A 27476-nucleotide genomic window follows, 5' to 3' on the forward strand; every position below is an offset into this window, starting at 1 on the left:
GTCCCCAAGTGAGAGGAGGAAAATGGGAAAGTGTCAGTCCCTTCCCCTCCACGCCCCCAAAGTCTGGCACACTGACACCTTCTCCACCACCAGTAGTGCAAGATCACCAATCTCCTGTCTCCTCTTTCAGGAAGTCAATTTATTGGACTGTGGTCATAATACATCATTTTGGAGGTTCTTCCATAATTGAGGGTCAGATAAAGATGACCTCTTGTTGATACCTCAGTGCTGAAGAGTCTGTTCCTTTATTTATTTCTTTAGTGTCATCTACATACATGGTGCTTTACAAAAAAACAGGTATGACAGGTCCCTGCCCTGAGGAGCTTACATCCTGAAATAGACATGAGACAAACAGCAGAGGAAGTGAGGAAAAAATGAGTAGGAGATCCATTGTGTTCAGAAGACATGCACACCTCCTCAGGGATGACCAAAGGCTTCCTGGGAAAGGGCTCAATGCCCTGGTTGTGGGCTTCCCAAAAAATTCCAGGTGACCACCACCAGGAATGAAATGCCAGACTAGATGGGCCTTTGGTCTGAACTAGCAGATCTTTTCTTATGTTCTAAGATGCTGAAGATTACTTAATTTATGGGGTGGAGCAGCTACCACTCAGTGTTCTTGACTTCGCTGGTGCCTTCGTGGTAGTATAGACTTCTCATTGCCACCTTCATACAGGGTGAGGTTTTGGGGTGACAGCTCTGTTTCTATTGCCTTTTCCCTTTCAACAAGTCTCTTATTGAGTAAGAGACCTTTTCTAGTCTGCATCTGTACCGGATATGCTTTTAGATGTTTTATTGCCTGTATTTGATGGCTACTAGCCATGGTGGCTTTGCTCTGCTTCCTTGCAGTAGTGCTTTTGAAACCACAGGAGGGAGAGCGCTCTTGTGTTTGGGTCCTGCTTGGGGGCTCCCCAAGCTTTTTGTGGTACTTACTCTTTTTTGTGTGGCTCAGGTACAGGTCTCGGGGAGGAGCTTGCAGTGGTTGTCAAAGAGATAGTTGGGTGTCTTTTTCTCTGAAGAATTAAGGGATAACAACGAAAGTGCTTTGTAGCTAGTGAAACGAGAAGTGGGATTTCCCTAACTGTAGAAAATGTGTTCCCTTTTTTTTAACTGGCTGTGTAGGAAACGTGCAAACAAAACGCCACATTCCAGTGTGGTTTGCTTTTCCAGTCATTATTCATATTCTCTTCCTATCTGAAGGGTGTGGAGGTAGATTTTTTTTTAAAAAAGCATAACACCCTGCCCCCAAGGGGGTTTAGTGTTTATGCGAGCAGTGAGTTCAGAGGTGTGTTTTTAAATAAAGTGACAATATTCATTTTTTAAAAAAGTTAATACTAATAACCTAAAATACTTCGTTTTGCACAATTTGTATTTCTTTGTTTCTGAAATACTGGCCTTTGAGCTAAAAAGTTGTGGCCAAGTAGGTTCATAAAATACATATCTCTTATAATTTAGATTTAAATGCAGCCACTTTATTTATTTATTAAAAAGCAAATCCTCTTAAGGTGTGCATTTCTGAGGGTGTCTTTTTTAATGAAAGAGAACTGCCAGTATAATGAAGTGCTGCTCTTAAAAAATATTTTGGACAATCCATTTGAATCAGGGATGGCTAGTGGATATTTAGGATTATCCATTTAAATCAGAGATGTTCTTCCAGCCACGGTTGGGCAGTCCCATCCATCAGCTCCTGCCAGCATGACCAACAGTCAAGGATGATGGGAGTTGTAGTCCAACAACAGCTGGAGGGCCACAGGTTTACCCCTCCACACACACATTTAAATATGTACGCAGTGGTAACAGGATGCCAAGGCCATAGTGTTAAGTTAACCAATTTGTGGCAGTGTAATAGAAACATGTTTGTTAATGACAAATGACTAACAATTGTTGCAAGCAGTGGTTAAGCAAACATTAACTGGAAGTTGTTTCCTTTTACGGCTACCATTGAGAAGAATGTTTGCACTCTTCAGGCAATCGGGCCAAAACAATTGATGCTCTGTCTCTTCCAGAATGGCTTTGGACTCCAGTGGGATGCCTATCCCTTAAATTCTTTGAATAGACTTTCGAACCACAAATTTCCTCTAAAGCTCCTGGAAGCTCTGCTTTTTTCAATTGCCTTGCTGTGCTACTCAAAGCAGAGGTGGGGAGACTGTGGCCTTACCAAATGCTATTTTTATTAGTATTATTGCGTTTATATCCCACCTTTCCTCAGACAGGTGAAGGTGGTCACATGGTTCTCCCCTTCCCTGTTTTTTCCTCACAGCAACCCTGTTAGGTATTAGATATTTGTTGTCTAGCTGACAGCCAACTAGGTAGCTTCATGGCACTGGACTCCTAAAGAACTTCATATTCCTTAAGACTCACAGATCACTTTTTGCACAGCACAGACTCTCAGTTGGCCTTTCTAATAGAGGTGTATTTCCTTAATATTGGAATTTTGATTTTTTTTAAAATGGGTCAACATGGCTACCTTTGCTCCTCCAGCAGGCATCTCATTCCAGTCCTTCTTCCCATCCCCAACTGAGCAACTTCAGTGATGGAGGGCTTAGCAATTTTTTTTTCAAACATTCAAGAAAGGGTGGTAGCTTTGGAAATGTATCTCAAGCCCAAGGGCTAGAGCAAGTTGCATATATTAGCTGCATGTAATTACCATAATTTGTAGGTCATTTCCACAAATGTGCTGGGTGCCAACTTGCAAGAGACAGATACGTTTCACTCCTGCGATAATTCTGGTTTTGAATGGTTAACATCAAATATGCAAAACCCTAGCCCCTCATGCCACCCAGCCAGTGAATCTGAATAAGCTCTGGAGACCATGAGATTTCCAATGCTCCAAGCTAACGCTTCTCCCTGCCCCACTTTAAGGTTTAGCATGAAGACCAAAGCATGGCCCAACAAACATCACTTTCTAGCACTGTTATGTGTGATGGGGTGGATTTAGACGTTCTCTGTAGCATCAGATCTACAGGCTGCCTTTATTTTATCTTTACAAACATTGATATTTTGAGCCTTCAATTGATGGCTCATTGGCAACATTGCGTACCATCAATGTTGGGTGGGTAAGATTAGGATCTTAACCATTGGACAGGACATCTTTCCCAGATTTTTACCTGTAACTGGAAACCTATACTATCTCTCCTTTTTAAAAAATAAAAAATTAAAAGTAACTATTTTGAAATCGTAGGTTCTGGACTTCATGGATGCCCAGCCGTGCTTTGAAGACTTGTGACCACTGCTGTTGGGCTCATGGTCTATACACTCACTGCAAGAGAAGAGGCATCCTTGGAATACCCTGCCAGAAAGAACCGGGTATGTATCTGCTTCTGTAAAGATCTGCGCTGCTCAGCCTTAGGAGGTGGTGGGGAGGAGAGGGGGAAATGCTCCCTTAGCTGTGTTGTGATTGCAAGTCAGGAAGCTTCGGAGAAGGAATGAATAGTTGTCCTTCCTATCAAGCAGTGTTAATGCTGGATGCTGGTAGATTAACAGCCTGGTTGTGTTAGCTTCGTTCCAATGGAAACTCTTAAACCTCTCTGTTATACTGTTAGTTGCACTGGATTCCCACCCCCTCCCCAGAACACCTTTGTTTATTTGTAGAAAAGTTTTAAGATTTTCACAGTAGAAGGATTCCCTCTCCCTAGTTGCACATTTGTGATAACAGGACATATAGCGATGCGCCTCAATTTCCCACATCTCTCACCTCCTCATCGCCACCAATCTCCACCTCAAATGTCATGGTAGTTTCCTAAATGTGTACAGTACTGCGGCTTTAAAGTCACATATTAAGCAATTTGTGGTTGTAGCAGACACACATACGGACTTTCCCATTCTGCAAGCATATGCAGGAACTGAAGAAAGGTTCAAAAGAAGTAAAGGCGGGACTGCAGAGTGAAGAATAAAGGAAATCCAATTTGTTGTAGTTGAGAATATCCACATTAAATAATGCTGCAAATCACTGGTGTTTGATTTATCCCAGGGATGATGCAATACCACACAATGAAGACAACTTGCATTTTATTTATAGCCTTTTTACCCTGCTCTTTAGCCAAGAAGGCTCTTATTACAAGGGACAGTAATAAGACGGTCTCTGCCCTCCGGCTTGTTATCTGAAAGACATGGCACATAAGGAAAAAAGGGTAGGAAGGGCAGAGGAAAAGGGCAAGCTCAAGCATCAGGTCTTAAAGGTGCAGCTCTTACCATTACCAGCTGAAATGGAAACAGTTCGGGATTCCTCATGGATTGGCTGCTGCTAAGTGACAATCAAGGGGTGGTCAAAGGCGTCTGGGATCTCGGCAGTAGCACGATGGGGGCTGTTAAAAGCTGTGCTGGATTTGCTTGCTGCTTTTTCTGTGTTGACTGCTATGAAGTAGCTTTTTAGGCAGAACTAGCTAGAGTTCTGTGAAGTGGGTCTCTCTTAGGGGCTGCTGAACCCGTGGCGGTGGAATGTGAGATGCTGTCGTCTTGAGGGCCTTGAGTTCAAGGCACAAGGTGTTTTGTTTTTCAACAGTGAGCATGTGGGTGGCCAAGAACAATGCTTGGCAGTTATGCGGCACTTTGTGTGTTCAGAGTTATGTGCATTCACTTCTACAGGAAGCTAAAGCAGGCATGCAGAGTTAATCCTGATAAAACAAATGGGACTGGGGAGAAGCTGAGGCTTGCTTAAGGCAACTGAGTGGGGCCCTGCTCAACCATATGCCTTCCTAGGTAGCCTTGGGCCGGTCCCCATCTCTCAGCTTAGCCTATCTCTAGGGTTGATGTGAGGATACAATGGGGGAGTAGAGAACCATATGCATTAGCTTGGGCTCTTTGAAGCAAAGGTGAGATAGAAACATAATAAATACCGTATTGGCCTGAATATAAGCTGCACCTTTAAAACTCAAGGGGGGGAAAGAAAAAAAGACAATATCCAAATATAAGCCACTCCCTTAAAATTCCGCAGACACTCACACCCATTCCATTTTACCGTATGTCTGTTTTAGCAGCAATATTGTAAAAGCCCATTTTTGTAAGTTCGCGAATTTAAGCTGCACTCTCACTTTTCACTGTCGGAATTTGGGGGGGAAGTGAGGCTTATATTCAGGCCAATATGGTAATTTTTAAAGTGGGGGAACTCTCAGTCTCATACGTGGGCGACTAGATCTCAAGGATTGTATCCAACTATGCTATTGTCAGAGTAAACTCAGTGAAATTAATGGACCTAGGTTGGTATTGCCCATTCTTTTCAATGGGTCTACTCTGAGTAAGGCTTGCATTGGATACAGCCCCATGTCTGGACCATTGCAAAATGCATGTGAGGGCTAAACTATACATTTCATTAAGGATGTGTTTACAGTTGTGCCCTTAGAAGTGTGGCAAGCGCTTTCTTAGAATCGTAGAGTTGGCAGGGACCCTAAGGATCATCTAGTCCAACCCCCTGCAATGTGGAAACAGGCAGCCATCCCATACGGGGATCGAACTTGCAACCTTGGCGCTATCAGCACCATGCTCTAACCTCAGGAAACAAACAAGTGGTGGTGAAATCCAGATGAGATCTACAAGGTAGGGGATTAGCTCTTGATCACCAGAAAATGTTATCTGTTTAAGCTGCTAGTTGCACACATTGGTGCTGTTGGCTGAAACTAGCACTTTGCGGGGGGGGGCGGGGGCGGAATGGGGGAATAACAGTGGGAAAGTGGTATGTGGGGAATGGGTTAAGCCACTCCCTCTTCGTTGCACTTCCTAGTCGCTGCTTAAAAAAACCAAGCAAACCGAAAGGAAACACTGGCCATACATCTAAGCACGCAGTTGTAAACACACTATTATCAGGATGTATAGCTTGGCTCAGAGTTTTAGGGAAATGCAGATTTGCATCTGGGTTGCTGGTTCCCCCTCGCACACACACCCCTTTTCAGGAACACACACATTTCCCAGATAGCGATGTGGGTTTTCTGGAAAACTTTGCCTTGGCAAATTTCCCAGAAAACTCTGGAAAATGTCCCATTGCCCTGTATCTTTAAAAGAAAAAGTTATTCCAATAGTCAAAGAGTTGAAACGAAATATTTGATTGAGGGCAAGGAAATCGACAAAGTGTATACTTTTCAAGCTGTTCATGGTTTTATTGAAAGCATTTCTATTTGAATATCTGCAAATAGCGTAGACGGGACTCTTCCCTTAAAAATGTTAAGAGAGAGGAAAAAAGAAGGGACTGAAAACTTTCCCCTGGCTGCTTTTGGCACCCCCTGAGAGCTGTGTGGGAAGGGCCATAGCTCAGTAACAGAGCATCTGCGTGGCATGTAGAAGGTCCCTCTACATGCATCTCGGCATCTCTGGGTAGGGCAGGGATAGACTTGTATGAAACCCTGGAGAGCCACTATCAGGACGTGTAGACAATACTGAGCGAGATGGGTCACTTTTTCTGACTAAGAACAACACAGCCAAATCATTTGGGGGAATAGCCATAACTCAGTAGGCAGAGCAGCTGCTTTGAAAGTTCAGTCCCTGGCATCTCCAGGTGGAGTTGGGGAAAGACAACTGCCTAACGTTCTGGAGAACTGCTGCCAGTCAGTGTAGGAAGCCATGCTGAGCTAACGAATGGTCTGGCTCACAGCTGTCCATGGAGGCACAGGTTAATTCTGTGTCCAGGCAGCTGTCTACCAGCTCCATCTGGTAGGCAGGCTGAGATCCTACCTGCCTGCGGACTGTCTTGCCAGAGTGGTGCATGCTCTAGTTATCTCCTGCTTGGACTACTGCAATGCACTCTACGTGGGGCTACCTTTGAAGGTGACCCAGAAACTGCAATTAATCCAGAATGCGGCAACTACACTGGTGACTGGGAGTGGCTGCCAGGACCACATAACACCAGTCCTGAGAGATCTGCATTGGCTCCCAGTACGTTTCCGAGCACAATTCCGAGTGTTGGTGCTGACCTTTAAAGCCCTAAACGGCCTCGGTCCAGTATATCTGAAGGAGCGTCTCCACCCCCATCGTTCAGGCCAGACACTGAGATCCAGCACCGAGGGCCTTCTGGCGATTTCCTCATTGCGAGAAGTGAGGTTACAAGGAACCAGACAGAGGGTCTTCCCGGTAGTGGCGCCCGCCTTGTGGAACGCCCTCCCTTCAGATGTGAAGGAAATAAGCAGCTATCTTGTTTTTAAAAGACATCTGAAGGCAGCCCTGTTTAGGGAAGTTTTTAATATTTAATGCTGTATTGTTTTTAACATTTGATTGGAAGCCGCCCAGAGCGGCTGGGTATAAATAAATTATTATTATTATTATTATTATTATTATTATTATTATTATTATTATTTTATTAGGAAACTTCCTGTGTTCCTGTTGCTTGCCATGCCAATTACACCTGTTGAAATTCCCTAGTCTGCATCCTTAGAATCACAGAACAGTAGACTTGGAAGGGACCCTGAGGGTCATCTAGTCCAACCCCCTGCAGTGTAGGAATCTGTTGCCCGGTGTGGGCATCAAACCTTGAGATTAAGGTCTCATGTGCTACTGACTGAGCTATATCCAGTCAATGGTTAAAGGTGCAGTGGCCCTGGCCTCATTTTTACCCCCATTGGCCAGCCTAGTACTTGGTCTCTCTCCAAAAGCCTCTGGCAAGAGAGATTTGTCCGTTTGCAAGCTGCCTCCTGGAGGGTGAGAAGAGGGTATCCAAAAGAGGGAATGAACAAACTTTTGGTACTGGCTCCTGAAGGAATGTGGTCCTTAGCAGAAAAAAGGTTGTTCAACACACTTAATAATCTGTGTTATTTTTTTCAATGATGGGCAGTATCAGCCTCAATTTTTAAAGCAAAAGTTGGAGCCAGATATGATAAAACTTTTCCAGATTTCAGTATCTAATATAATCGGCAGCTGGTTCCTCAGAGGTGCCAAGAGCCGGCAATCTTAGCCAGATTTTTCTACATCTTCAGAGTCGTAAAGAGACCTCACAGGTCACCTTGCCCACCCCCTGCTGCTCAAGAAATCTGCTGATGCCGTGTCCCTCTGATAGTCGGCCAGCCAGCATCTGCTTGGAAACCTCTTAGTGAAGGAGAGTCCACGGTCTTCCAAGACGGTCTGTTCCAGTGTTGAACAGCTTGTACTTTCACTATGTCCTCCCTTACGTTGGGTGCAGAGGTATTGGTACAGTAACTCTTGAGGAGGGCCTGGGAGCTGCTTACATCAAGCCTGGGAGTTTCCTTACTTACAACACCCAGGAGGGGAGGCCTTGGAGACAACCAGGTCTCACATCTGCACCTCCAGTTAATCCAGATGAGGAACTTGAAGAAGCCGTCTTATACAGAATCAGATAAGTATGGCAAATGCACCCACCATACATTTAAAGCACACCGAACACACATTTAAAACACCCGACTCCCCCCAAAGAATCCTGGGAAGTGTCGTTTCCAGCTCACAGAGCTACAATTCACAGTACCCTTAACAAAGCAGAGTTCCCAGGATCCTTTGGGGGAAATCACATGCTTTAAATGTGCCTTGGATGTCCTATAAGTGTATGGTAATAGATCTGCCCTTAGTCCATCTAGCTCAGCAGTGTCTGCTACTAAACCAACTGGCAGCGGCTCTCAAGGATTTCAGACAGCAATCTCTTCCTGGAGACAAAAGGACGAACCTGGGACCTTCTGAATGTAAAGCACATGCTGTGAACACTGAGCTATGCTCCTTCCTTTGCTCCCCACTCCAAAAAAAACCCTATACCCCTCCCCAAACAACTAGGAGAGCTGCTAATATATTCTCATTCCCCCCTCCCTTTGGATTGTTTGTTTTAATTTTAATTTTATTCCATTTATATCTCGCTTTTCCTGCAAGGAGCTCAAGGTGGCATTCATGGTTCTCTCCCTCCCCATTTTATCCTCACGACAACCCTGTGAGGCGGTTTAGACTGAGAGATGGTGATTAGTCTCCATGATCACCCACTGAGCTTCCTTGCGGGGTGGGGATTTGAACCCTGGTCTCCCAGGTCTTCTTTAACCTCTGCGCCACGCTGAAAACAGCACAGCTTTCCTCTTGAATCTCTCCCCTGCTACTTATGAGTGTTTCTGCTGCAATGCAGCGCTGTTGTGTCCATTCGTTATGTTATTAATTAATTTTATGAAACAGTTCATTTTTAGAAATGGTGTAACTGTCCGTAGAAAATTGTTTTGGAAGGTTTTTTATATTTTTTTCCATTGCAATAAACTTTCTGCAGAAAACATTCCATTCTGCACTGGTGTTGATAGTAAACGGTGGCCAAGAGCAGGAGTTGCTCATCCTTGGTATAGCAGACCTCTCCAAGTCAGTAAACAAAAGTGTTTTGAACCTTTTCCCTGCTGTAACCAAGGGCAAGTGTCTCTGTGGATTTGGTGTGTTGAGTGTGCCTGTGAAGACTTCCCTTCCGATGTGCTGATCTAATGCGTCCAATCCCGACAGCGTCTTTGCTCAGTGGATTCTTGGTAGCGCATGTCATGGTGTGCTCAGGGGTGAACGTTGGGGGCCTGTTGATTTTCTTGTTCTTCCTTGCTGCTTCAGGGAGCTGCAACCCTCCCTGAACTCGAAGCCTTCGGGAGCCTGCTCTGCTAAGAGGCCGCTTTGGATATCAAGATGGAGATTTGGCATCCCAGCGTATTCAGCTGTTGATGTTTTGCAATATTTATTAAAGGTGGTTCTGAAGAAATAAGAAATAACACTTGTCAACACGCACATTTCCTAGGGAGCACTACAGTTTTTGCCAAAGCGCGGCTTTTCTCTCCATTTAAACTTTTGCTTTATTGTATAGTTAATCAATATTTTGATTACACAGCAGCAGGGCCCAGTGGCAATCAATATGCCGATCATTTGTTAGAAGTCAGCATCTGGTAGCAATCTCCCTGCGAACATGTGTTTTTAATAAGTAGAAGAAGAGCTTTTAAATGTCTGTTTCATTTTGCAAACTATTGCCCTTTCTCAGCTGCAAACAGCAACATCAGATCAATCTACCATGTTTCTTACCGTTTTGCTCAGCAAAGCTGCTGAGGTTGAATGTATTAGATCTGAAGGATGCATTAAATCAGCACATCTTGAAGGGAAGTGGCACTCAGCTGTCAGTCCCTTCTCCCTGTGTGCCGCCCCAACCGCTACCATTATTCTGTGCTATCCACAGGTTGAAAGCCTGCTTAAGCGATCAAAGCAAACTTAATCCTGGATACATCAAGTCTTGTTGGACTGCACTTCCCATCAGCCCCAACTGGCATGACTAAGGATGATGGGAAGTGGAGTCCAACAACATCTAGAGGGCACCACATGGGCTACCACTACACTTGGGGCACTGTAAGGAGCATGTGAGAAGCAGAATCTCAACCTCACGTTATGTTGTTTCCTATCGATAACAGTCCCTGGGAGGGCCCCCCTGTAGCAGCAGTAGCCTAAGATTAAAGCATTCACGTTCAGAAAGGCTGTCTTTGATCTGTTGATTTGGGGGAGAAAGCAGGTCTGGGATACAGATTTGCAGTTGCACATACAAGGTCTGGCAGTCTGTGACTTGTGGGATGCAGGAAGGAATAGCCTCTACTCCAAACTCCACTCTACGTCTGTCTCCACCCCCATAGCCACTGTTTTGCCCTTGTCTCTGCTTGGTGGATGTTGGTGTTCTGGTAAAAAACAAACACACACACACCTCAAACCCAGATCCTGCAAGCTTGGAGTCTGCCTACCTTGCCTTATGGCCCTGAAAATGGGTAGTGGATGCAGGAGTGCAGACCCCTGGTGTTTTGTCCCAGGCCACTTTAAAGGGATTTGGTTAAGAAAGCTGGGTTTAGATCTAAGAAAATGATGGCAATGTTGGCTTCCAAAGCATAACGCCTTGGTCTGGAGCAGGTGTGGGGAAACTTTTGGCCCTCCAGGTGTTGCTGAACCACAGCTGCCATCACCTCTGGCCCCTTGGCCACGCTTGCTAGGACAAATGGGAGTTGTAGATCAGCTCCATCTGGGTGTCCGAAAGTGCACCACACCTGCTCTGGAGATACAATCTACATCTTTCTATGGAGGCTAATGTTGGTGTGCAGTGGTGACAAAGAATATCTATTGCAACTACAGCTGCCTCCCTTGCTAGTTGTGGAATCTCTTTTAGAGAGCTATTTCAGGCTTGCACAAAGCATTTAAGAGTGCAACATGGTTCTTACTGGGACTTTGAGGCCCAACTGAACACTTGGAACAGCTGCTCATGCAGGTTTGTCAAATGATTTAGACCGGTTGATGACCGGTGCCCAGTTCCTTCCTCCTGAGTTGTTCTCCTTTCCTTCCTTTGTACAGAAATTGTCCTCACCTACCCAGTGTCCTCAAAATAAAAGTGTGCTTTAACAGCGACGGTTTCATCAGACTTGCATATTTATATGTAAACAGTGGCATGCAAATTAGCTTTGTTAGCAACCTTTCCTGAACAGGCTGGAATGTGTTGCTCTTCTAACTCTCCAGCCAGGAACTGCTGTTTCCTTTATAGAAGCCGCTTGGCCTGAAGACGAAAATGAATGTTTGGCTTTGTAGAGGCGGCGTCTGCGCCCTCCTTGTTGCTGCAAACACAACATGCTTCTCCAGGGAGACCATGGTGTGTTTAGCACAGTCACAACCTATTTAAATTTGGCTCCTTACTACCCTCCCCCAGCTGATTTTGGACCAGGGCTTTTGTCAGTAGTGGGTCACTTAACATCCAAGTGTTAAAGATGCCAGCGGATGGGGGGTTGCTGGTTCTTTGAAGTACATCCATGGCAACTTTTATCACAGTTGTGGAACTGCTGACAGCTCTTCAGTTTGCAAGATAGATTTTGCCATTGAGACTGTATATAGTGCAAAGGTATGGTAGGTGTTGTTGTTTTTTTTTGGGGGGGGGGTAAAACCACTAGACAGCATTTGGCTCTTAGATCATTAGATCAGTGTTTCCCAAACTTGGGTTTCCAGCTGTTTTGGGGCTACAAATTCCACCATCCTTGACCACTGGTCTTGCTACCTAGAGATGATGGGAGTTGTATTCCAAAAACAGCTGGAGACTCAAGTTTGAGAAACACTATACAATTTCATAGGTGGGGAACTATAGCCTTAGGGTAAATTCACCCTTCCAAGTTTCTCTGTCTGGCCCTTGGGACTCTACCCAGCACACCCCTTCTCCCTACATGGAGGGCAGATAGGGGTGTGTGAATGTGTGTACAAAGGCAAAATTTACATTGCTTGCTCTGCCCAGCTTTGTCTCTGGCCTTGCCCATCACTGGCATATGGCCTCCGGAAAAGGTTGCCCAGAGTAGAATGTGGCCATTGAGCTGGAGAAGGTTCCCCGCCCCCTAACACACACCCTCCATATTGGATTGCAAGGCTCATCCCTCACTCGAGCACATGTCAGCTCTGCTTTTTAATGAATTAAAAGCCCCTGGCTTAGCATTTGGTTGCCGTGGTGTGCAGTCAGGGAGTTAGGTCAGCGGCAAACCTGCCACCACTGGTATACAGCCCCTGAAAGGTTGCCCAGGAGGAAATTCGGTCCTTGGACTAAAACAAGATTCTTCACCTAGGAGAGCAGCATTGGAAGTCCCACCTCTGCCACGGCCCAGCCAGATTTTGGTCAGAGTTGGTACTTCACTTGTGAAATAATAACACACAGGGTGGATGAATGAAGCAGACAGACCACAAAGGGCTCTGCAGATTGCAAGTGGCATGTGGGAATTATTTAGCAGTAACAAAAGCGCTTGGATTCTCATTGCATTAAGGTACAGTAGAATTGAATGCATGTTTTGGCAGGTGCTGTTGAGGAAAACCTCTATGTCTCGCCTGCATCCAAGCTAGAAAGCCCCTCTCATCATCTGAGTTCCTTAAGCTCTACTGGCAGGCGCTTAGAAACAGAGGTGGTTTTGCAGCCGTCTCCTCTGTTGCTTTACACCAGGGATGGGAAACCTTTATTTTGTTGAGGGTTGCATTCTTGGGGTGGTGGTATTTTGTCTATGTGTTGGCAGTGAGGCCAGAATCTAAAGTGAGTGGGGCCACCCATTCCTTTCTCTCTGCCTGTGCTGCTGCCCTGTGGACAGCATAGGAAGGGACACATCACTCTTTCCACAGACGTGAACTGATAATTTGCATGCAGCTTTCAGTCTGCCTCCTTCTATTACTCCATCTGTTTCAGGTTCACCCTCCCATTTCCCACCCTCCCAACTCCTTTCCTCCCTCGGACTCCTTCCACCCACCTGAAATTAGGCCAAAGGCTGCACCCTTCCCACGCTCTGCTTTACCCCAAAGGTTTCTGGATCGAAAAGAGCTCTATCAGTTAGGGCTGGGCAATATCTGGTTTTCAACATTGAGATGTATTACCAGCTAAACATCACAATATATTGATATATCACGATGCTTGAAATAAGGATGGAATTATCTAGAGGCAAACAGTAGGGCTGGGTGTTACCTGGTTTTCAGCATTGTGATATATCACCAGCTAAACATTGCGATATACAATGGTACCTCAGTTTTTGAACGTAAACTGCTCTGGAAGACCGTTTGACTTCCGAAACGTTTGAATGGCAAAGGGCGGTCGGGGGGGAGGGGGACACTCAGCGGAAGCCATTCAACTTCCGAGATGCGTTCGAAAACAGAAGCATTTACTTCCGTGTTTTCGGCGTTCGAAAACCAAAACGTTTTACTTCTGAGACATTCGAAAACCAAGGAACCACTGTACCAATATATCACAGTGTTAGAAATAAGGATGGAGCAATGATGGAGCAATGTAGAGGCATTGGCTGGCTTCACAATTCTTCCCATGTTGTGAGTTTTGCATAACACACATCATGATTCGTGATATATTGCCAAGCCAAAATAATGATCACAATACGGACTTCAAAATCTCTGGGCAAGTACGTAACTCTTAAAAGCATTTAAAGCTGGTTTATATATATGGTGGATCTGAAATGACACTATTTTTTTCTGGAAAGGCTTGTCCAGTGAGGTGAAGGTAATGGCCCTACTAAGAATCTTGTGCATTCTTAATGGTGCAGATTGAGAATATGTTTTACGGAGATCTAGAGATTAGATTTCTAGAAATTAGAAGCTCTTCCCCTTCGTTCTTCTGGTGTTTCTATCTCCTGGTCCAGCTGATGTCTCTCCTCCCCCTCCTATGCTGCTTTGCTGAAGTCTTTGGTGAGAACCTGAACGCTAAAATTGGCTCACCGCTCTGTCAATCCACTTAAGCAAAACCTATGGGATGTGCATCGTTTATTCTGATCCTGGGATTTCCACATTGCAGGTTGTGGGCTAGCCTTGACACAATGGAAGCCCGGGGGAAACCCAGTACTTCATAGACGGGAGAAATCAGTGCGCACACACACTCAATCTGAGAAGGACCTTCATAGTGCTGCACATGAAAGGGAATTATTTAGAGCTTGAAATATTGTGATATAAAGAAAGATATATCCTGTAGCTGGTGCATGAGAGAAATAGAATAATTACTCTTCCATGATCCAGATCTACATTTCAAAAGAAAAGTTTGAATTGCTGATACAAAAGCATGTGTTTGAGGATGTGTGTGTGTCTCCCATAGTTTATCTTCTCCTCTTCACTCCCACAACCAGTCTCAGGTTCTGGAGCTGTTACCTTATTTACAAGGCTGGCTTACCTTGTTTTTGTGCTTTGTTTCTGATGCTTGGTGTTCATAGGACTGACAGACGAACTAGCAGAATATTAGACTAGAGCAGGGTTTCCCAAATTGGGGCCTCCAGTTATTTTTGGACTACAATTCCCATCATCCCTGACCACTGGTCCTGCTAGCTAGGGATGACATTTGCCTGGAGAGGAACCTGACTTTCAGTTGAGCTGTCTTTTCATGACAGTTCCTTAAGATGTTTGATTCCGGTGGAGTCCTTGAAAAGATGTTAGAAGAATGAACTCCCATCAAGCTCTTGCAATCATATGAATGATGTTGCAATTTGGGGATGTGCCAGCATGGGACGCACATGACACATTGCTGGCTGATAGCAAAAGCAGGACCAGAGTAGGACAGAATTGGTTTTGTGAGCCTAGCTGCTGCTGCTACTTCGCTTCCCAGTAGTGACTGGCTGCTGTGTTTTGAACATGAAGATTCATTTCACCGGTCTGCAGAAGGTTTATGAAAGATTCCTACAGTGGTTGCATCTAGATCTGCAGAGCAGCTCTTAAAATAATAATTTTTAAAAACTACTCTTGGTTAGGACAAAAGGGGAACTGGTGGTTTCCCTCCAAAATCGCAGTTACAATTTGGGTAAAGTGGGTGAGGCTTTCGTCTAGTTACACTTCCTCATTTTCTAAGGCGGTTCGACGGACCTCTTTTCTTTCTTAAAGGAACTGAGCTTCCTTGTGGAATTTCTCCTCCAGCCCACGGAAGCCTCAAGACACTGCATTTCGAGATGTCACCTTGGTGCACAGAATCATAGAGTTGGAAGTGACCACAAGGGTTCTCTAGTCCAACCCCTGCAATGCACAAAACTTTTGGCCTTCAGATTGAGAGTCTCGTGTTCTGCCGACTGAGCTGGTGTAAAGGTGGGGAGCTGATTCAGCCCAGGGGCCACTTTCCTTTCTGGGCAACCTCACAGGAACTCTCTGGAAGTCGTGGGCAGGGCCTGTGGTCAACACAGAAAGAGCAGTAAATGTGAATATCACCTTTATACAGCAGGCTAAGTTTCTTCACGGGATGCGGGTGGCACTGTGGGTTAAACCACAGAACCTAGGACTTGCCGATCAGAAGGTTGGTGGTTTGAATCCCCGCGACGGGGTGAGCTTCCGTTGCTGGGTCCCTGCTCCTGCCAACCTAGCAGTTCGAAAGCACATCAAAGTGCAAGTAGATCAATAGGTACCACTAGGGCGGGAAGGTAAACCGTGTTTCCGTGCACTGCTCTGGTTCGCCAGAAGCGGCTTAGTCATGCTGGCCACATGACCCGGAAGCTGTACGCTGGCTTCCTCGGCCAGTAAAGTGAGGTGAGCACCGCAACCCCAGAGTTGGTCACAACTGGGCTTAATGGTCAGGGGTCCCTTTACCTTTACCTTTTAAGTTTCTTCACACTCACAAGGTCCTTTCTATCATCTGTCCTGACAAGCAAGGAGTTCATCAGAGTTCAGGGACACATTCTAGCCAGGCAAACACACATGAGGAGTGTGCAGAGCAGGGCTGGTGAGGGATGTGGCTTGGGAGGTTGCATGGTTTGCAGACAGTGATACTTGGAGTGACATATCTGGCTCCCAGGCCTGAGGGTCCCCATCCCTGTTTTAGATGGAAGAGTTCAGCAGAATTGCTCCACTTTCTCCCCTCTATTCCACACAGCCTTCCAATTTATTTATCATTTTTATTGATTTTTTTAATTGATTATGATACATACATTTTATCCATGTACATTTATAAGTAGATGATTATGAACCTAAAATATTATTCATATAACATGGTAATGTTATCCGGATGTAAGAATCTCTCTTTAGAAAGTCAGTTCATTAGAAAGTCCACACAATGCTGAAAGGTTCACTATTTGGTTAAGATTTTAACAACTTTTTATCCCACTTCCAACAAGAAAAATACAGTAATGTTAGAAAATGGCAACCTGTTGTAGCCGATGGTTTTACAGAATTTATCCAGAGCTGCAGCTGTCAGAAGTGAGTTAGGCTTCCGCAAGGAAGTGTAGACAGCTATCATGGGAAGTTTAGGGGCTTTTAATTATGGAAAGGCAGCATAAAAATAAAATTATATAGAAGTTCAGACCCATCTCTGAGCTCTGTTTTGATTTGGAAGTCTGAATGCGAGTTCTCAGAGGTCATTCAGAGGGAAGTAATAGTTCCACTCTATTCTGCCTTGGTCAGACCACACTTGGAATACAGTGTCTAATTCTGGGCACCACAATTTAAGAAGGATGTTGACAAGCTGGAACGTGTGCAGAGGAGGGCAACCCAGATGATCAAGGGTCTGGAAACTAAGCCTTATGAGGAGCATTTGAAGGAGCTGGGTATGTTTAGCCTAGAAAAGAGAAGACTGAGAGGAGATATCAAATATCTCAAGGGCTGTCACATGGGGGAGGGAGCATGCTTGTTTTCTCCTGCTCTGGAGGCTAGGACTCAAACCAATGGCTTCAAGTTGTCTGAAAGGAGATTCTGACTAAACATTTGGGAAAACTTTCTGACAGTAAGAGCTGTTCAGCAGTGGAACAGACTCCCATGAGAGGTGGTGGACTCTCCTTCCTTGGAGGTTTTTAAGCAGAGGTTGGATGGCCATCTGTCATGAATGCTTTAGCTGAGACTGCTGCATTGCAGGGGATTGGACTAGAATCAATGGTGTCCAAACCTTTTTCAAAGAGGGCCAGATTTGATGAAATGAAGGGCCGTGGGGGCCGACCAAAGTTGTTGAGGTTTTCTTTAGGATTTTACCCCAGGAAATAAACTGCCACAGGGGCCGGACGAGGGTCCCTTCCAACTCTACAATTCTATGATTGTCACTTCATCCTTCACTTTCTAGCATGGGATTCTACTTTAGTTTTCTCCTCTCTAATGTAGCCCAGACACTACAGCAGAAGAGAAATGAATATAGAAGGGAAACAACTCCCATGAGCTCCATCCTTTGTGGAAGTTGGAAGTCCACAATATCTGGAGGTCACCAAGTTGGACGAAGGCTTCTTTAGAATATAAGACACAATCCCTTCCCCAAGTATTTTGCGATCTAAAATTTGGCACAGACAGCCCAGGAATGGAGACAGAGGAAGCTGCCTTATACCAAATCAGATCGTTGGTCTGTCCAGCTCACCATTGTCTACACTGACTGGCCGTGGCTCTCCAGGGTTTCAGGCAGGAACCACTACCTGGAGATGTCGGGGACTGAACCTGGGAGTTTCTATGTGCAAGGCAGATGCTCTACCGTTGAGCTAGAGCTCTTAGAGAAATGGCAACAGATAGGGGAAGAGCATGTATGGCTTTCATTTATGTATGCTTTCACTTGGCTACTGCAGTGTCCAGAGGACTCTGTAGTCGTGCCAAAGGTGTGTCAGGAAATGTGGGCATTGAGTAAGGATTTAAAGGAAACGAGAGGTGTGACAAGAGAGAGGCAAGAGATGAAAAGCAGAGTTTGGCAACAAGGGTGGCTGGTCCTGGTGATAAGGAAGCTCTCAGGGACAGGCTGCGGCTCACTGAATATTATGCATGCAAATACCTCTGGTTCAACCCGCAGCATCTATAAGTCGGCCTGGGGACCCTTGTCTGAAACCCTGGAGAGCTGCCAGTCAATGTAGGCAGGCTCTGAGCTCAGTGGAACAATGGCCTGACTCTGTACCAAACAACTTCCTGTGTAATGCTGCTCATCGCTGATGTTAGGCTTGTAACTAGCTAGTCACCTTTAATAAAGTGTGTTCTGCAGGGTTGTTTTTGTCTTGGTCTGTTTAAAAGTGTGTCTTTTTTCCCTCTAAGCACCCAACCCAGAAAAAGCACCTCTCTCTCCAAAAATATCGCCCTCTAAAAATATTTTTGGAAATGTCTACTTCTTTCCCCGCCACCCCTCCAGTCGGCAGCTATTAATGGACAAATGTTGTCAGGGCTACCATGCAACCCGATTACAGAACAATTTGCAACACAACTGAACCCAAAATAGTAAGAGAGAGTTCACTGTTGTCTGTTGCAACAGATGTTCTAATTGCTTGGCACCTGGGTTTGCTGCAGCGTGTTTGCAGGCCAGCCTAGGTGGGGAAGAGAACATCACTTTGTCCTTCCTTGGCATACAAAAGAGGTCTGCTCAAATCTGTGAGGAAGCTGGGTTTGTCTGTGGAGCCTTGGCAATGGGCTGCAGTCTCTGGCCAAGCAGACATGGAGGCTTTCATGCATAACTTGATGGGAGTGAAAAGTGAGTTGCCAAATATTTTTTGCCATGTTGGCCTTGTAAAGCAGAGCTATCTCTCACCATGTTGGGCAGTCAGTACTGTAAGGAAGAGCTCACTCTAAGGTCGCTGATGAAAAGCAGACATTCACCATGCAAGTGTGATTGCTGGATTGCCAAATGGAGGTGACTTGAATGCACTTAAAAAGCATTATAAAAAAGGTAAAGGACCCCGGCAGTTAAGTCCAGTCGCAGACGACTCTGGAGTTGCAGCGCACATCTCGCTTTACTGGCCGAGGGAGCTGGCGTTTGTCCGCAGTTTTTCTGGGTCATGTGGCCAGCATGACTGAGCCGCTTCTGGCGAAACCAGAGCAGCGCACAGAAACACCGTTTACCTTCCCACTGGAGCGGTACCAATTTATCTACTTGGATTTTCGGTTTGCTTTTGAACTCCTAGGTTGGCAGGAGCAGGGACCGAGCAACGGGAGCTCACCCCATCGTGGGGATTCGAACCGCCAACCTTCTGATCAGCAAGCCCAAGAGGCTCAGTGGTTTAGACCACAGTGCCACCCGTGTCCCCCCCCCAAAAGTATTATAGGCAGTGCTATTTTTTGAGAAAAAGAGGTGCTGGAGCTCACCATGAATGTCTCCCTTGTTCTCGTATAATGGCAATGGCACACACAGGTGCCAGAACTGAATTCCTGCTAGGGAAGAACCCTGAATATAGGAATTGCATCTTATATATTGATATACCATTCTTCATCACTAGATTCTGTGGCAATTTACATTATGAAGAAACAATATAATAGATGCCCTTAGATCCAGGTTTCCTAAATAGTGCTCCACGATATGTGTGAGGAACACACATACTAGTGCCCCAAACTGTGGGAACCTTCAGGAAAAGTTCCAATTCTAAGGCTTGATGGCTCATAATGTCAGTCTTTTTTAGAATAATACCATGGCTTAAAAGAAAACTGGAGAGTGAATGCCACTGATTGGGTGCCACATTGAAAAAAGGCTCCCTTCTCTTACTGTAACTTACCTCACCTCTGTTGTTGGGGCACCCAGTGGAAAGTATTGGCTAAGGTACCCTGCAGCCAACCTAAAAACCCTTTAGAGATTCCTATGCATACAACTGAGACCTTCTCCTGCCTCTGTGAACTTGAAATGTTCACAGGTAAAAGTGAAAGTGTCTGCATCGATAACAGACTTCTCAGGACCCTCTTCAATCCCTTAAACAAGACATAAAACTGATTAAATACATTGCAGTGTACTTTTGCCCTGAGTCAACTTGCATTCTCATTCTTGGATTTGAGACTGTTGGAGACACACCTTCTGAATGCACCCAGGTCCCATCTCTGCATGGAGACTGGTTCCCCATTGCTTATGTAAATCCTTGTTTATATACTCTGAATCAGGGGAGGGAAACCGCAGCTCTACAAATATTGCTGGACTGTAGCTTCCATCAGTCCCAGGCAGCATAGCCAGTGGTCAACAATGATGACAGTGGCAGTCCAGAAACATCTGCAGAGCTACAGATGTCCTTCCCCCTTCCCTAAATGCATCAGATGTTAATTGGTATTCTAATTGCTAATCCTCTGTGCATGACATCTTGGCCAAAATGCTTTATGCAACTTGGTGTCTGTGTACTTGGAAGCAGCTAGCCTTCATGTATGCCCTGGTATGAATTAACCCATCAGCAATGAGCAATGGCCACATAAATGAAGCTGCCACCTTTGAATTTTGCTTTGTGGTGGTGACTTGAGCTTTGTATGTGCCGCAGCCATTGAAATTTCCTTCTTTCAAGATTTCTAAACCATGTCCCTGTTTTTCACAGTGTTCCATGGAGAGACCCTGATGCGTGGGTGGAGAGTCGGACTCATTGCTGCAATGCCTTCCTGCTCCTCTGAGGATAGCATGTAAGTCCTCTGTTATGGTTGCTCTCTCGTAGACCAGACAAGTGTGCTTCTCAGACAGTCTGGACCACTCTCCCATTAGCAAAAGACAGCCCCTCTTTGGGCAAGCCAATATTATAGCTGATGTCTTTGGAGGGCTGTTTGTGTCTAGAGGGTGGTGTGAGCCAGCAGTGAGGGGGCGCTCATCCATTGAGGGGCGCACAGCCACACACCCCTCATTGGACAGGTAGGGTGGAGCCCGCACCTCACTGCTGGCTAGCGGGATCAGACGCCGAGATGCTTATTTACTCGAGTCTAATGCGCCATCTAATGCGCACCCAATTTTTTTGCAGCATAATTTGGCCAAAAAAAAAAAAAAGGTGCTCATTAGACTCAAGTAAATGTGGTATATTGGAAGCTGCCTTTCAACTTTCCGATTCTATGATCTGTGGTTGTATAATTCTATCCCGGCTGACTTATTTACCTCCATAAACAACACAGGCCAAATGCCTGCTGGATGGAAAATGAGTATCACTCTCCTGATTTATAAGAAAGGGAACAGGAATGATCCACAAAACTATCGGACAATCTAGCTCTGAATTATCTGTTCTGCCTGGCAGTAGCTCTCCAGGGTCCTGGCCAGTGATCTTTCCTAGCACCTGCTGCTGAGATCCTTTAACTGGGGTAACCAGGATCAAGCCTTTTTGCAAAAGCATGTATTCTACCACTAAGCTGTGGTCCCTACTGCTTTTCATAGACATAATCTTTTGTCTCTTACAATCGTATTTTCAGTTGTGAATTTTAAGAAAGTGTTTGGATGCAAAGGGGGGTGGGGACAGCACAGCAGCCCAACTCTCCTTGGTTCTCTGTCTAGCTTCCTGCAACTAGGAGTTCAACTAGGAGTGCACAGATGGGGGGCGGAGAGCTGTGGCTCCAACTTGTGCAGAGTCAAATGTAAGCTTACTATTGTTTGATTCCTTCAACCAGGGGAGCTGGAGTCTTGATTAAAACTGATGATGATGGTGGTGGTGGTGGTGGTGATGATTTTAAGAGGATTGATTGACCTCTTAAGGAGGTGGAGCTATAATCAGACTATCAGACTTAAGCAGAAAGCCAAGTGTGTGTCAGAAAATGGAAGCACCTTTTGAAACCTGGACAGTGGTGGAATCGTGCCCCTTGCATTCTCCTGGTATTTGGGTTCACTGCAGGGTCACTTCAGAATTGCAGCTAAAGGCAGGTTTGAAGCCATGCAAGCTGGCCATCTCTATCTCTTGTGAGAACTTATTCCATAGTTTAGCTTTGCGCCCTGTGAAGAAGTACTTCCTCTTGCCTTTCCTGAATTCAGCTTTATTGGATGTCCTCAAGTTCCAGTGTTATGAGAGAGGAAGGGGGTGGGAGCCTATGTAATTAATCTTACTGTTGTGCAGTTGCCTGTGGCCACAAGCAATAAACACTTACTTTGAAATGAGCTTTATGCAAATCTGCACAGAGCTTCTGGTTAGTTTGTGGGTTTAATGACACACAATGCTAAAGGATTAAAATAAGTTTCACCCTCCTCAAGCCCTCATCTCTCTTCCCCATCCCTCAAACGTGTGTGACTTTGTGCGTTTTCCCTTCCCCAACTTTTTATAGGTCTGTACGCACATTGGGTTTTTGAATGAGTGTGATGGGTGCCATCCCCTCTGGTCACACGCCCCCTCTGCTAATCACCATCACCCTACATATAGAGAGAGAAAGCCCTCACACTTAGCTTTTTCAAGGGATCTGGGTAAAAATGTGATCTCGTAAAATTAATCTGAGCTTTACTCCCTTGGGAGGTTGTGGACTCTCTCCTTCATTGGAGCTTTTAAAGCGGAGGTTGGATGGCCATCTGTCATGGATGCTTTAGCTGAGATTCCTGCCTTGCAGGGGGTTGGACTAGATGACCCTTGGGTCCCTTCCAACTCTATGATTCTATGTCAATGATGGTTTTTTGAATGTGTTGTTTGGTAGTTTCCTCTGCATAAATGAGTTCTGGTCTAACCGAGTAAAACAGTACGTTAGACTTAAAGCTGAGAACCTAGGGTTATGCCTCGCCCAAAGTGTGGGCAGTCTTAATGAAATTCAAGGGGCAATTCCTGTTTCCAGTTGAACTTTGGTAATCTGGCTGGCAGGCACCCTTGGGCTGGCCCTAGAGAGAGCTGGAGGGTGAAGAATATCCTGTAACCTGTTTTGCAGGAGCCTTTGCTGTTCAAACAGCAAACTTCATGTGGGTGTCAGAAGCAAATGCTCTCTCTCTCTCTCTCTCTCTGAACTCATTTTATGACCTTGGGCAAGTCTCCCTTAGCCTCTTGTTCTTCCCTACTGAAAATCTATTCCAACAAATTGTGGTTCTCTACTCTGCCTATAAAAATTAAAAGTGCAATATGCTTGTCCTACTTAGAATAGGCAGGTTGAAATAAATGGGCATGACTAATGAAGGTCCATTAATTTCACTGGGTCTGCTCTAACAGAATTGGATATAGCCCTAGGTTCTTTTTAGTTCTGTCCACAAGGGTCAGCAAAGCTTTCATGAGCATAAGTGTAGGAATGTTTTTTGTGTGTGAGTAACATTTAATTGTAATTGGTGTCTGCTTCCTTCTTGCATTTGGTCAGGTTCGTAGGGTTAGGAGTCTTCAACCTTTTCAGACCCAGTACCCACTTTTAATCCAAACGTGCATATAGGAACCCATTTCCTAACCTTTTGCCATATATTTGCATGTTGGTAATACAGTACTCCTGTTGCAACCCACCTTGGGTCAGGCTGTGACCCGCTAGTGAGCTCTGACTGGAAGACCAATGGGCTAGGCAATTGCCCTTTTCCCTCTTGCCCCATATGTCCTGCCATGAGATAAGTTGTCTGAATTTGCATTTGCAACTAAGACACAAGTTTAGGCTTCAGTCACGTGTAGTCATTTGGGTGCTGTCCTGCAGATTACCTGCTATGAAGCCACTGTGGGGGAGCCCTGAACATTCTGGAGCAGACTTTGAAAGTCTATCCTTCAGCCAAGAAATATTTCCCAGCTTGCCTCTGGTGTGAGTTGGTTTCAGATTTGATGCTGTTGGATTCAGGGCTCGATAGAGACAAGGAATGGCTGGCTTGGTACAGCAACTTAAGAGATGATGATAATAAGAAGTAATTGTCCATCTTGAAGCATACTGCTCATCTTCCTTTGCCAATTCATCGCCAGCTGGGAGTGGCTCACATCCACTTGGATTTCATCTTTCCAACTCTCTGGACTGGCTCTTGTTTGCATTCATGCTCTGCATAGTAATGGGACACACCTAATTCTTGCATTGCTGGGGCCTTCTGGCATCATTTCTCTCTCCTTCTTGTGTGTGTGTGTCTGTGCATATACGCACACAATTCTGCCATCTAAGGATAACGTGTCATGCATCTAAAATAGGCTCTTCATAACCATCCCACCTCCCACTGGCCTCCTCATCCCATCCTATTGTGGGAAGAGCCACTGCTTTGTTCTAATGGTGCTTCCCTGTGTGTATGGCTTTTTTAAAAGCCAGAACAGAGATGTCTTGTTCTACTCCCTTTCTGCTGCCACTGTGGGATTTGTGTTGTCTTGATTCTGCCTTTCTATCAGAAAAGAGATTTCAGGCAGTGAGCAGAAGACGTTTGAAGCAGATGCACTACTGACATTTTCAAACCACAAGACAACAACCCTTAGCAACCATTATCGATTCACCAACAGTCCCAGTTTCCTGATCTTTAAAAGCCCTCTTATGGAGGCAGGTCTTCAATGTCTGGTGTGGAAGGGCTATGCCATGATGGGGCCTCTCTAGGTCGGCCTCTCTAGGAATGGCATTCTGCAAGAAGGATGCCACAGCCAAGAAGGCCCCGTCTCTCATACCACCTGTTGAATTTCAGAAGATGGAGGGACATGGAGCAGGGCCTCGGATGCTGATCTGATCATGCATCACAGAGGTGCATAAGGGAGGCAGTGGCTCTGGTATCTTCATCCTAGGCCTTCTCGGAGTACAGCCACTGTCTGCTGATTTTTTCACATGTGCTGCAACAGCAGGCAGCTATATGCAAGGATGTTTCCTCCTCTGGGACTGAACCTTGGGCCAGGTTGGCGAGTTTGAGGGCCTCTTCTCAACAGGTGGTCAGGGCTGGGTTGGAAAGGAGGCAGAATAAATTTAGAAGAGAGTGATATTAAAAAAACAGCCACCACCATCCAGAGACTGAGATACACTGCCGCTGAATAACAGTGCTGGTCCCTGTCGCCAGTCATTATATGTTACTTTCATAGAACAGCTAACTAAGGCTAAGCTATGGATAAAAATGTTATAAGGATGCAAACTAGATTGCTCTGAACACCTGAAAGTTCTAATACAGAGCTTTCCAAACTTTACATGTTTGTGACATGTGTTTTGGACATGCATCATTTCGTGTAATTCAGTTTTACTAGCAAACCAGAGGCTAAACTAACCCCTTTCCAGCCCCGGGAAGAGTGCGGGGAGCGTTCACGCGACACACCTACACATTGCAGCCAACAAACTACCATGTCGTGACACACAGTTTGGAAAGCTCTGTTCCAAACAAAGTGTGGAGTGTGTGTATCTATATCTAGAGAGGGGAATCTTGAACACATCAAGCAGCATCAAACTTCAGACAAGTTTTCTCTGGATCTCAGAAGAATGCAGTTAATCAGTAAAATGTTATGTTTATTATGGTGACTAACAATGTTAAATGTTTTAAAGCAAGATGGAAGTGGAAACATCTTCAACTGCTCCTGAAATACCTTTTTGAAGGGTGGGATATCATTAATGCCAACTTTGGACTGTGTGATTACTGACCGGGTACCACAAACACACATCCGCTGTGCATGGGGAATCCTTTTCTACTTTCCCTCCAAATAGGCTGAAGGCATTGTTTGGAAATGAAGGACCGTGAAAGCTTTTCTAAGAGCAGCAAAAGTTCGATTTTGAAAGTACTGTTGAAAGTATTGATTTCCCTTTAATGAACTGAACCAAGCGGGGAAATGCTTGGAATTGGCTGGCAAGTACATTTCCCTGAGAAACCTACCTCCAAGATTCTTTTTCAAATGAAAAATATATCCATACAGACTCGGGAGGTCTGAGCACCCTCAAAGCCAGATTATAACAATGTTAACCAGCATTGGGCTCAATGTTGTTCAGTGAAACATCGCTTCCAAATTCCTTTCCTCAAAATCCACCCATCTCTCCCCATAAAGTATGGATGATTTATGAGTGCTTGCCTTTAAAAACCATACTCATCAGAGGTCTGCCTTAAACCTGAAAGCATTTGCTGCCCTTTTTATGATAAAAACTTGCATCGTTAGCATATCTGCCCCTGGAAAGGCAGATACCTTTTGCATTCTCTTGTTACATAAATTTGGTGTATTCATGGAGTGTGCCAGGGAGGCTGCCCTGGCGGAGCTGAAAATTTTGTAAAGATAGTGTAGAGGAGCTGGCAGCCTCCAAGATAAAACCAGGTTTGAGCACTCACTCCAGTTGGAAGAGAGCAGCGATCTGCATTATCTGGCCCACTGGCACAACGTCCCTATGAGGCGGGCTGCTGTGCTTCCAAGAGCCCTTAAAGACAGCTCTGCACAGAACACAGTTTAGTCTAGCTTTGAGCCATGATTAGAACCATCTGCCATCTCAGCCAGCCTCAATACTCCATGTCCTTTTTAATGATAACTTAGCACTTTTTATGGGACTGGATCAGGGTGGTCAACATGCAGTCCCTCTGATTTATCCCACAGAAGGCAAGTCGTTCTGTCGACATCATAGCCTTTTTATATTGCTGCAATATCACTTCTTATACTCTATTCTGCCCCCCCCCCTTTCCCCAGGCACATTGCTCCAGCACGGGGTTTTTTGGTGGGGAGGATGCGGGCCTTTAGATTTCCACTGTAAAATCCAAACTTTGGAGACTGGTAGAAGAGAAAGTGCAGCAAATGGAGCCAGGAATCCAAACTTGGCAGTAGCTCGATGCAAACTGTGGGTATCGTAAAGCTCCTTGGATGCTTAGCTATTAAAATGCATTTATGGTTTTTAAATAGCTTCCTGAAAAAGATTCTGGGTCAGAGTCATCTGTCTCGGCAAATTCAGCGCATGAATCGACCTCTTTGTAACCCTGTGTTACAGTAAGAATTTTAGGAATTTCCTTTGATTACCTCTTGCCAGTCCGCCACTGGGAGAAGCCACAGCTGCTTTCTAGGTGCAGAGGTGAGGAAATGTGGCATCACACAGTTTAAAGGGTGCTTCCAAACAGAGAGACCTGGGGCGGTTGGGGGTCACTTAGGTACGCCCACAATAAATGTGGAGACTGTGCTGAATCCACGTGTGTGTGTTTTTCCTGGCAGGTTTGAAGCATATTGAGCTAGCACAAGGGGTGTTTGTGTAAGCAGTTTTTATTGCACGGGCATGATGCTTCTCATGCTACCCGTCCTGCCTCCTTGAGAGGCAAGCAGAATCACATAGAATTTGCGAACCAACAACCTTGATCACAGCATTGCAGAAGCATGCTGTTTAAAAGGGCTTCGATAAAGCAACAGTGCCAGTCTTAATGGGTCCAGGGTCCTAGACAAGCCCTCTCAGGGCTGCGGGGGGACGTTCGGCATCACTTGGGGAAAAGACCATAGGTCAGCGGTCCCATGTTCAATCCCTGGCATCTCTCATTAAAAGCAGCGGTTGGCAGGAAGTTGCTAATTTAATTATTTAATTTAAGCCATTTCTATACCTCTTAGTCATTAGCATTTCTTAGCACTAGGCCTAGCCATAAACCATGCAGGTTCAGCAAGGAGGACATG

At 45.3% G+C, this 27476-nt stretch overlaps 1 protein-coding gene across 3 annotated transcripts in view; it reads left to right on the forward strand.

The window, feature by feature from the left end:
- DCUN1D3 (defective in cullin neddylation 1 domain containing 3) overlaps positions 1 to 27476 on the forward strand; it is a 34364-nt gene that overhangs the window by 1347 nt on the left and 5541 nt on the right. For 2 of the 3 annotated variants that reach the window (XM_081888904.1, XM_081888906.1), the window contains exons 2-3: positions 3179 to 3303; positions 20604 to 20685. The gene's annotated coding sequence lies outside the window, so the exon portion shown is untranslated. Of the gene's footprint in view, positions 1 to 128; positions 298 to 3178; positions 3304 to 20603; positions 20686 to 27476 lie in introns of those variants that run through there. The other variant, XM_081888905.1, reaches the window with a different exon arrangement.

The sequence above is a fragment of the Podarcis melisellensis genome, assembly GCF_964234715.1.
Source record: "Podarcis melisellensis genome assembly, chromosome: 14".
Taxonomy (NCBI): Eukaryota; Metazoa; Chordata; class Lepidosauria; order Squamata; family Lacertidae; genus Podarcis; species Podarcis melisellensis.